This window comes from Canis aureus, chromosome 2, assembly GCF_053574225.1.
Source record: "Canis aureus isolate CA01 chromosome 2, VMU_Caureus_v.1.0, whole genome shotgun sequence".
Lineage (NCBI taxonomy): Eukaryota > Metazoa > Chordata > Mammalia > Carnivora > Canidae > Canis > Canis aureus.
In genome coordinates, this window is record NC_135612.1 from 89835329 (window position 1) to 89844939 (window position 9611).

At 44.8% G+C, this 9611-nt stretch overlaps 1 pseudogene; it reads left to right on the forward strand.

Moving 5' to 3' along the window:
* The first annotated feature begins 5941 nt into the window (after positions 1-5941).
* On the forward strand, positions 5942-6336 carry LOC144291314 (non-histone chromosomal protein HMG-17 pseudogene; annotated as a pseudogene).
* The last annotated feature ends 3275 nt before the right edge of the window (positions 6337-9611 follow it).

Sequence of the window (9611 nt, forward strand, 5' to 3'; positions counted from 1 at the left end):
CACATTTTTTTTTTTTTTTTTTTTTTAGGATTTATTTATTTGAGAGAGAGAGAAAGAGAGCACAAGCAGGGGCAGAGGGAGAAGGAGAGAGAACTCAAGCAGACTTCATGCAAAGCGCAGAGCTGGTGCCAGGCCGGTCACCAGGCTCCATCTCAGGCCCCTGAAATCACCACCTGAGCATAATCCGATAGTAGGACGCTTAACCAACTGGCCCCTAGCAGGCACATGTTTAAAAAGTAAAAAGAAATAGGTGACATTAAGTTTAATACTGTATTATTTTAATGTGATATTTTGTGTTTTATTGATTTTTATATTGTCTGTACTTTCCATTTATAGAAATGAGTATTACGTTTATATAAAAATGGCCAAACGTGTCCAAAAGATTATCAATCTGTTAAGATTTCAAAAAGTATTAGTGTGAGAGTTTACATTCTTTTTTTAAAAGATTTTAATTTATTCATTAATAAATGAAGACACACAGAGAGGGACAGAGAGAGAGAGAGAGAGAGGCAGAGACAAAGGCAGAGGGAGAAGCAGGCTGCACGCAGGGAGCCCGATGGGGGACTTGATCCCAGGACTCTAGGATCACGCCCTGGGTCGAAGGTGGCGCTAAACCGCTGAGCTCCCCGGGCTGCCCTACATTCATGCATCTTTCTAAATTCTCTAAATCAGGGATCCCTGGGTGGTGCAGCGGTTTAGCGCCTGCCTTTGGCCCAGAGCACGATCCTGGAGACCTGGGATCGAATCCCACGTCAGGCTCCCAGTGCATGGAGCCTGCTTCTCCCTCTGCCTGTGTCTCTGCCTCTCCTTCTGCCTGTGTCTCTGCCTCTCTCTCTCTCTGTGACTATCATAAATAAATAAAAATTAAAAAAAAATTCTCTAAATCAGGTACGTATTTTACATTTACGATGCATCTCAATTCGGACCAGCCGCAATTCCGCAGTAGCCACATGCGGTTAGTGGTGGTCACACTGGAGAGTGTGAAGACGGAGCTATGGCCTCACATGGTTGTACAAACACAGAGCCCAGTAGGTAAATGGACTGCACCGCGTCGTTGCGGGCACATCCTTCATGCAGAACCTGCCATTGGATGTTGGGAGGCCAATGCAAAACGTAAAGAGAAAACTGGTTGATTGTGAATCTCTAGAGTCTGTACAAGGGGCAACTTCCTCTACGATTCAGAGTGGAATTTAATTTCTTTTACACATTTCTTTTTGTCTGTGAGGAACCTGAATCTTCTCCTTGGAAACGTCTTGGAGAAGACGTGCTGGAGCTTGGAGGGGCCCGGCACGCAGTCCTCCGCTGTCCTCTCCTGTGTTGCCATCTGCTGAGAAGGACTTTGACTTTTCTGGCCCTCGGTCATATATCCTCTGTCTACGTAGGTTGCTCATGGCCTCTCGTTCCAGGTTCTCCTTCCTAGTTAATCCCGGCCTTCTCCTAGGGGCCCGGGAAATAGTCCATTCTGCGTATCTGAAGTGAGAGAAACTCCTGCGCTGGTTTCCACACGGCGGGGATCCTGGGAACCTGTGACTGCCCTTGGGTCCTTTGCCGGGACTCGCATCCGGCTCTTGCTTCTGATCCTGTGCCCTACAAGGTTCAGGAGCATCTAGAGGGGATCTGGGGCCTTAGTTCTGGGGCCTTTCCTGGGGGCGGCTGAAGAGTGGGAGGGCAGGGCCCACTGTCTCCTGGAACTCAGCTCTCGGCCGTGACTCCGAAGGACAGACGATTCTTCAAACTCGTCCAAATGATGACCGGTCCTGCGACTTGGCCGTTGAAACCTCAAGGCCAAGCATCTGATGCCTCCTGTTGGCAGTACTTTTATGAGGATGGCCTCCTCTCTGAGGCAAGAGGCACAAAACACTGCGGCTGTAGTCTGCATGGAGAAGTGTCGCCACGTAGCAGGAAATACTATTCTCGCAGAAACTAGTACATTACTTTACAACTTAAGATACTTCATAGAATTTTTCTTTTATTCTAAAGTGTCAGAATACTATACTATTTAAAGGGTCTCATCAAGGGCGCCTGGGTGGCTCAGTCGCTTGCGTGTCTGCCCTCAGCCCAGGCTATGATCTGAGGGTCCCAAGATCAAGCCCTGCATTGCTTCGGCCTTTGCCCGCCCCTCCCCCTCCGCTCAAGCTCCCTCTTGCTCGTGCTCTCTCTCTCTGTCTCATACTCTCTCATTCTCAAATAAAGACTTTTAAAAAAACAAATAAAAAAAATTTTTTAAAAAGTGTTTCATCACTTAGTTCAGCTCTAACATACTAAATAGAAGTTTACAGGGTAGATGAGAAAGGAATGGGCCTCGCATACGTCTATCAGAAATTAATTCTTTTTCTGCTGATCTTGGGTTAATGAGTCCTCCTTCATAAAGTCATTTACAACAGGGCTAAAAAAAAATGCAAAGCCCTGACTATGACTCTCTGTACATTCTGACAAGCGTCTATGGTGATGATGTCAAGTTATCATGGAAAACCTGTTCACGTGACTTCATCCGTATAACATCAACAGTTAAGAGTACCTGGTGCAGTCTTTTGCTGAGGCAGTTATTTTGTCTGCTTGTTAATTTTTTCCCCCAGATAACAATTTCTGATCCATGGCTTGTGGAAGAAACTTTATATCCTTGCTACTCATAGTGTAGTCCTCAGATCACCATCATCACCATCATCATCATCTGGGAACTTGTTAGAAATACAGAATGTCAGGCCCCACCCTAGGTCTCCTGAATCAGACTCTGAATTTTACCAGGATTCCCCAGATGAGGAAATGCACTTTACAGATCAAGAAGCACTGATTTGAGCATGTATGAAGGAGAAGCAGAAATTACCTCTTGATGGTAGAGTTTTTTCCTGTTAAATTATTATTTAAAAACACAATATCAGAATGAGGGAGAATGTAATTCTTCACTGAAGTCTAATGCATAATAGTTTTATAAGTATTTACCCAAAGATTACGCTGAAAGAACATATTACAAACATGAGGGCTGTTGAGGGTTGAGTTTTATCTCCCCCAAGTTCATATGTTGAATCAATAAGGGGTCAATAGTATGCAGCTATTGATCTGGTAAATGCCTTTTCCCCATACTTTTCCATTAGGCTCATGAGAAACAGGTTGCTTTCATTTGGCAAGGCCAGCCATATACCTGCACTGTCCTACATCGGGACGTACTTTAGTCTACGGGATCCTGATCACAGATCAAGGACCTTTCCCTTCTCTAAGATATCATACTGGTCCCTTACATTGACAATTAATATGCTGGTTGGGCCCTCGTGAACAAAAAAAAGTCGCAACTACTCTAGACTTTTGTTAAGTCATTTGCCTCCACCTCTGAAGTTTCTAGGAGTCCGGTATTGTGAAGTTAAGTCATTGCATCTGACCCTTCCTACAAACCAAAAAGAGGCACAATGCCTACTGGGCCTCTTTGGATTTTGGAGGCAACATATTTGTTATTCAGGCGTGTTACTCTGGCCCACTTACTAAGTGACCCAAAAAGCTTATAGTTTTGTGTGGACCCAAGAACAAGAAAAGCCTCTGCAGTGGGTCCAGGCTGCCATGTAAATTGTTCAAAGACTTGAGCCATATGATACAGCACATCTGATGTTGCTTGGAGTGTCGGTAGCAAATAGAGATGCTGTTTGGAAGCTCTGACATGAAGTCATCATTTTAGCGAGGTCGATGAGAAGTAGGTTTTAAAGCTTTTCCCCAATGCTCCCATACCCTTCATTTCCTTGCTGCACCCTTCACCTGATGTGATGGTTCATTTTATATGTCAAATCGCCTGGGCCACAGTGTCTAGATAGGTGGTTAAACATTCTGGATGTTTCTGTAATGAGATAAACATTTTGAATGAGATTAACATTTATACTGCTAGACTTTGAATAAAGCAGATTGCTCTCCATAACGTGGGTGAGCCTCGTCCAATCACTTGAAGGCCCAAGTAGAATAGATGAATGACCTCTTCTTAGCTAAATAAATAAATAAGTAAATAAATAATTGCTGTAGACAGCCTTTGGATTTGAATTGTGACATCAGCTCCCTCCTGGGCCTCCAGCCCGGCATCTCACCCTACAGATTTAGACATGCTAGGCTCCATAATTGCATCAGCCCGTTCCTTAAAATAAATGTTCCTATATAGACCTTCCTCAGCGATGGAGCTACATCCTGATAAACGCATTGTAAAATGAAAATATTGCTAAGTCAAAAATACATTTAAAACCTCTAAGCTTCCAAACATCATAACTTAGCTTAGCCCATTTTAAATGCATTCAGCACACTGACATGGGCCTACAGTTGGGCAAAATGATGTAGCAAAGCCTTTTAATAATAAAAGTACTGAATTTCTCCTGTAAGTTATTGAATACTGTACTAAGAGTGAAAAAGAGAATGGTTGTGTGGGCCCAGAATGGTTGTGAGTATATTGGTGGCTTACCCCCCCCCCCCCCATCCCATGGCTGCCTGGGAGCCGTGGCTTGCTGCCCTGTCCAGCACCACAAGAGAGTGATGTACTGCCTATCACAGCCCAGGAAAAGATCCAAATTCAATATAGAAAGTAGTTTCTACGGAATGCACATGGCTTTAACACCATCGTAAAATTGAAAACTTGTAAATCAAACCATCATAAGCGGAAAAGCCTCTGTATATTAACACATCCTATCAATTCCGTTCCTCTGGAAAATAATACGCCGATTTCTCCTTGCTACGGAGTAAATTCCAGTCGCCTCACAGAGCAGCCTTGAAAAGCAGCATCAAGATCTATCAATAGTTTATCTGGGATCCCCACCTCCAGCTCCCAACCCTGGAATCTCTAAAATACTCATCCTGTGTTGAAAGGCACTGGCTGAATTTGGTCTCCGGCTTCCAGATTGGTGCAAAGAGAGAGATCCGTGCTGGGGATGATTCGAAGAGGTCCGAAGAGCACAGTGAATGTACGTGACTAAGTCGGCATCCGCAGGCGTGTCTAGATATTTTCTGACTGCAGCCAAATACAGTTAGGAAGAAACATTCTTGATGAGCTGTCTTCACTGGGAAGATGATCAGATAATTGCCAATTTTGCTTTCCCTGTTTGCTCGAGATGTGAATAGCGTGGTCATACATTTCAATGTAATGCGTGTGCTGGATATTAGGGCTTCTGTTCAAATTTTAAAAAGAATCCAAGTACTTTAAAATATTAGCTAAAATATCCCCAGCATTTATTTCTCAATTTATGTGAGAAGAAAAGGAAGCGCCAAAAACTTTGGTCAAACTTTGTTTCGCCCACTAGATGGTGCTGGCTAACCATCCCTTCGCTGGCTTTGCGGTCTTCGGCCCCAGTTAACGCTTTCTATTGTCAGCTGGCAAATTGAAGAGGGGAAACACATAAAGGCTATTTACCAAGGATGTTGAACAAGACAGAGCTTTTATTAATGGAGAACCGAACACATTTCGTAATTCAATTGCGAACAAAATTATTTTCTTTATTGTCATATATTTGCACGGTTAAAAGCAGGAAATAGGATCAGCATGGTAACCTGTACAAAGAATCTGATCGGGCTAAATGCAATCAGCATTGACCAGGAATGTTTATCTTAACCAAATAATAAGTGTGTGTGTGTCGGGGGTGGGGGGGGGGGGATGACGATAACGTAATACATCTGCTGAGCTGCTTTGAAAAATTGTTTTTGACCACATATAATAGGCCATTTGCATTCTCATGCTTCCTGCTCCCAAGAACACCAGTGGAGCTTACAAATGTCAAGGGAGATTTTTTTTTTTTTTCTGCTGAAGACTTCGACCTCAGAGTAAAGAAAAAAAAAATGGTTCATCTAAGAAAAATTTGCTTGGAGAGCCCCGGATTTAAATGCTAGCACCACTTGGTTTTTTGGGATTGTATTTAACACTGGCCTGTTCCAACCTGTTTAAAACCTTCAGTGTGGTCCATAATGGTCTTTCAGGGATGCCCCGATGATAAGGGCATCCCAAATCTTACGTCCCGCCGCCTTCGCCACCATGCCCAAGAGAAAGGCTGAAGGGGATGCTAAAGGAGATAAAGCCAAGGTGAAGGATGAGCCACAGAGAAGATCTGCAAGGTTATCTGCTAAACCTGCTCCTCCAAAGCCAGAGCCCAAGCCTAAAAAGGCCCCTGCAGAGAAGGGAGAGAAGGTACCCAAAGGGAAAAAGGGGAAAGCTGATGCTGGCAAGGATGAAAATAACCCTGCAGAAAATGGAGATGCCAAAACAGACCAGGCACAGAAAGCTGAAGGTGCTGGAGATGCCAAGTGAAGTGTGTGCATTTTTGATAACTGTGTACTTCTGGTGACTGTACAGTTTGAAATACTATTTTTTATCAAGTTTTATAAAAATGCAAAAAAAAAAAGCTATGGTTAGGAATCACGCAAGGCATGGCTGATAGTATGCTCTCCTTCGGAGGCCCTTCAGAGGCAAAATTCTGAATTTAAAATGCGTCGGGATCTGTGATGATATAAGTAGAGAAGATTTGGGACTATCTGTAAGGAAGCAATCCAAAGAACACTGTAGGCCTTCCTCCCTAAAAGCCTAGACAAAGAAAGGAATATTAAAAGCCACAAATGTTGAGCAAGATATGTGTGGGCCTTAAAATCGTGCTTAAGCAACAGGGGAAAAAGGTACTAATGTTCAATAGAGCGCTCCTCCGAAGAGAAGAGGCAAGGTACGGGGGAAAATTAACAGCATCTGATGTATTTGTTGGCATTTTTGGAGCTGAGCTAGGGACGCCCCCACCCCCTTGGCTTTCTCCCTACGCTTTTCAGCGATGCGGTCAATACTCAGGGTATCTAAGGAGCCAAACTTTCAATGTTGGGAAACTGTACTCCCCCAGCCCACAACACCGTCCTATTCTTATTTATGACCAAGCATCTCCGAGGCTTCTTCCCCTTGAACCCACATCCTTCTTAGGGATGACCATGAAGGACACAAATGTGTACCGGTTGGATGCTATTCTCCAGATGCCAGGTCTCTCCCCAGGTGGTAATTAGGAAAGAGTCCTACAGACCATTCAGCCCTGGTGCCCCGGGAGCCTGAAAGAGTTAATTCCTCTCTTTAGACAGTTACAACCGGAAAGCTTACTTCTGGGAGGAAATCTGTTTTATTCTGTTCATAAAAAAACGATGAAGCCGGAGACTGAAGTCAGGTGGGGGGCAGACGTGCATTGCTTATATCTTTAAAAACAGAAAATAATAGGATTCAAGAGACCTCGATAAATCAAGGAAAAGACCATTTAAAAATAGTGATATGTACCAGATGGCACACATGGAAATCAATACTCTGAGTCCTTTAGGGATTGGGTTTAATTCTTTTGGGTCCCATGTAGCATCTGACACAGAGATTTGCACTTAGTGGGTGCCCAGCTAATATTTACTGAATGAGATTGAATCAGACACACACACACACACACACCAGCGAATGGCCCAATCTCATCCAGAGGCAAGCAAATATTTCAGTTCTTTTGCTTCATTTCCATGACGGCATTTGTGTTTTATTCTAAACCTAACAGTTAAAAACTCGAGGTCGGCGTTAGAGGGAGGAATCCAGAAAAAAAATGACAAGAGCATTATGTTAAAGGCATCATTTCATCCATTCATTCGTCTGCTCACAAACGTTCTGGGACAGTGGGAGATGGGCAAGCAGACGGCCCCTGCCCTGCAGGGCTGAGAGAGGCCTGGAGGATTCTTCTGAGCACACCCATGCCCAGAGAAGAATGGCCAAGACGTTCAGGGTGGGGCAGGCTCCCAGGAACCGCCACGTAAACCCACGGCCTCCCTACCTGGGTTCTCAGGCTCCGTCTCTCAGCGTCAACCACCCCCCATTCCCTCCTTTGTGAAGCTCAGGCTCGGTCCCCGGATGCCAGCTGGCTCCCTCCTAAAACTCCATCCTTGGGGGTGCTGGGGAGAGGCTGACGTAGGAGGCCACTGGCCCATTTTGCTGGCTTGCTGCTCCTCTCTGTATCGGGCCAGCTTTTTTGTGTGACCTCAGTGTCCTCATTCCACACCTCTAGCCCTCGCCACCCTCCACGACCTTGTTAATCCTGTCCCCCTCCCACCCCCTGTGACCTTCTCGCTGTTAGAATGGCAGCTGTGGTTTCTGTTTTCCCAGACTTCACACTGCCACTGTTTCCTGCATGGCTTCTCATCACTGCTTTTGCTTTTTTTTTTTTTTTTTTAAGATTTTATTTATTTATTCATGAGAGACACACAGAGAGAGAGAGAGAGGCAGAGACACAGGCTGAGGGAGAAGCAGGCTCCCTGCGGGGACCCTGATGAGGGACTCGATCCCAGGACCCCGGGATCACGCCCTGAGCTGAAGGCAGACGCTCAACCGCTGAGCCACGCGGGCGTCCCATCGCTGCATCTGTTACTGCCACACACATTAGCTGTCGTCTTATGTATCGTCCTCCACGCTCCATTTGAGTGTAAGCTCCACGAGAGCAGAGAACCTATTTTTGCTTCTTTCCCAAGGCCCAGGCTTCAGCACACGAGTGTGCTCTATTCCTGCTTAGATGCTCTCAGTACATATGTGTTAAATGAATGAATGAAGACTAGTGAATGAATGAGTGAATGAAATAGCTGGGGCTACTACCAGTCTATTGCGCCTGCCCTAATCCTCTCCACTAGCCTGTCCTGTGCCCCTTCCTGTGGTTCTATTACTGTCCTCAGACTTGACTTCTCTGCCACCCCCCAGGCTACGTTTCACAGGGATAAAACGCTCAGTGGTGGAGAGTTTAGGCCCGTAGTTCTCCACTGTCCTCCCCAGGGGAAGTTTTACGACGTCTGGAGACCTTTTGGGTTGTCGCGACCAGGAGCTAAAGGGCCTTCGGGCATCCAGTAGGCAGATGCCAAGATGCTGCTAGATGCTGAACAATGCGCCGGGACACCCCCTAGACAAAGAACTATCTGGTCTAAAATGTCACGAGGGGTGCTATTTAGAAATCTTAATTCTGGCATTAATCAGTTTAGAAGCAAGAGGGTCCTCCCATAATGTTTTTAAGCGCCTTTGGTCCTGTGGATTTATTTCTTTGTCTTTATGAGGCCAAATGCAAAAAAGATATGGCTCCCTTGATTATGGCCAAAGACCCAGATGTTTTTTGTTTTTTGTTGTTTTGGGTTTTTTTAAAGATACGTGGAATCCTATAAACAGAATATCCAGATGACTGGCTAAATATTTGGCTCTTTGGCTGCCCTTTTTTCAGGGTTATAGAGAGCCGGCCTATGGTTAGATGTAGAGAGGTGATTGATAGCGAGGGGGCGGGGGTGGAGGTTGCGTATGAAGGTGCATAAGAAATGTTTACAAGAGCAGTGTCTTCTTTTTATCAATTCAAATCCCATAATAATAATTATAAGAGCCAGCTGTTTTCTCCCCAAATAATCTAGAGAAGAGCCATTAACTGGAGATATAGAGTTTAAAAATGACATAAATCCCTTGATATTTGTATTTTGAAGGTCATTTTGGATGAGCCAGGTGGTTTCCTCCTGGACTTCAATTATCAAAATCTATTTTCCTTAAAAAAATAAAAAATAAAAAAGGATTCGACCCACTTGGGTAATTGCTATTCTGATGAACTCCAACCCTACGCTGCGGCTTCTCCTCCCACACTTCCTCAAAC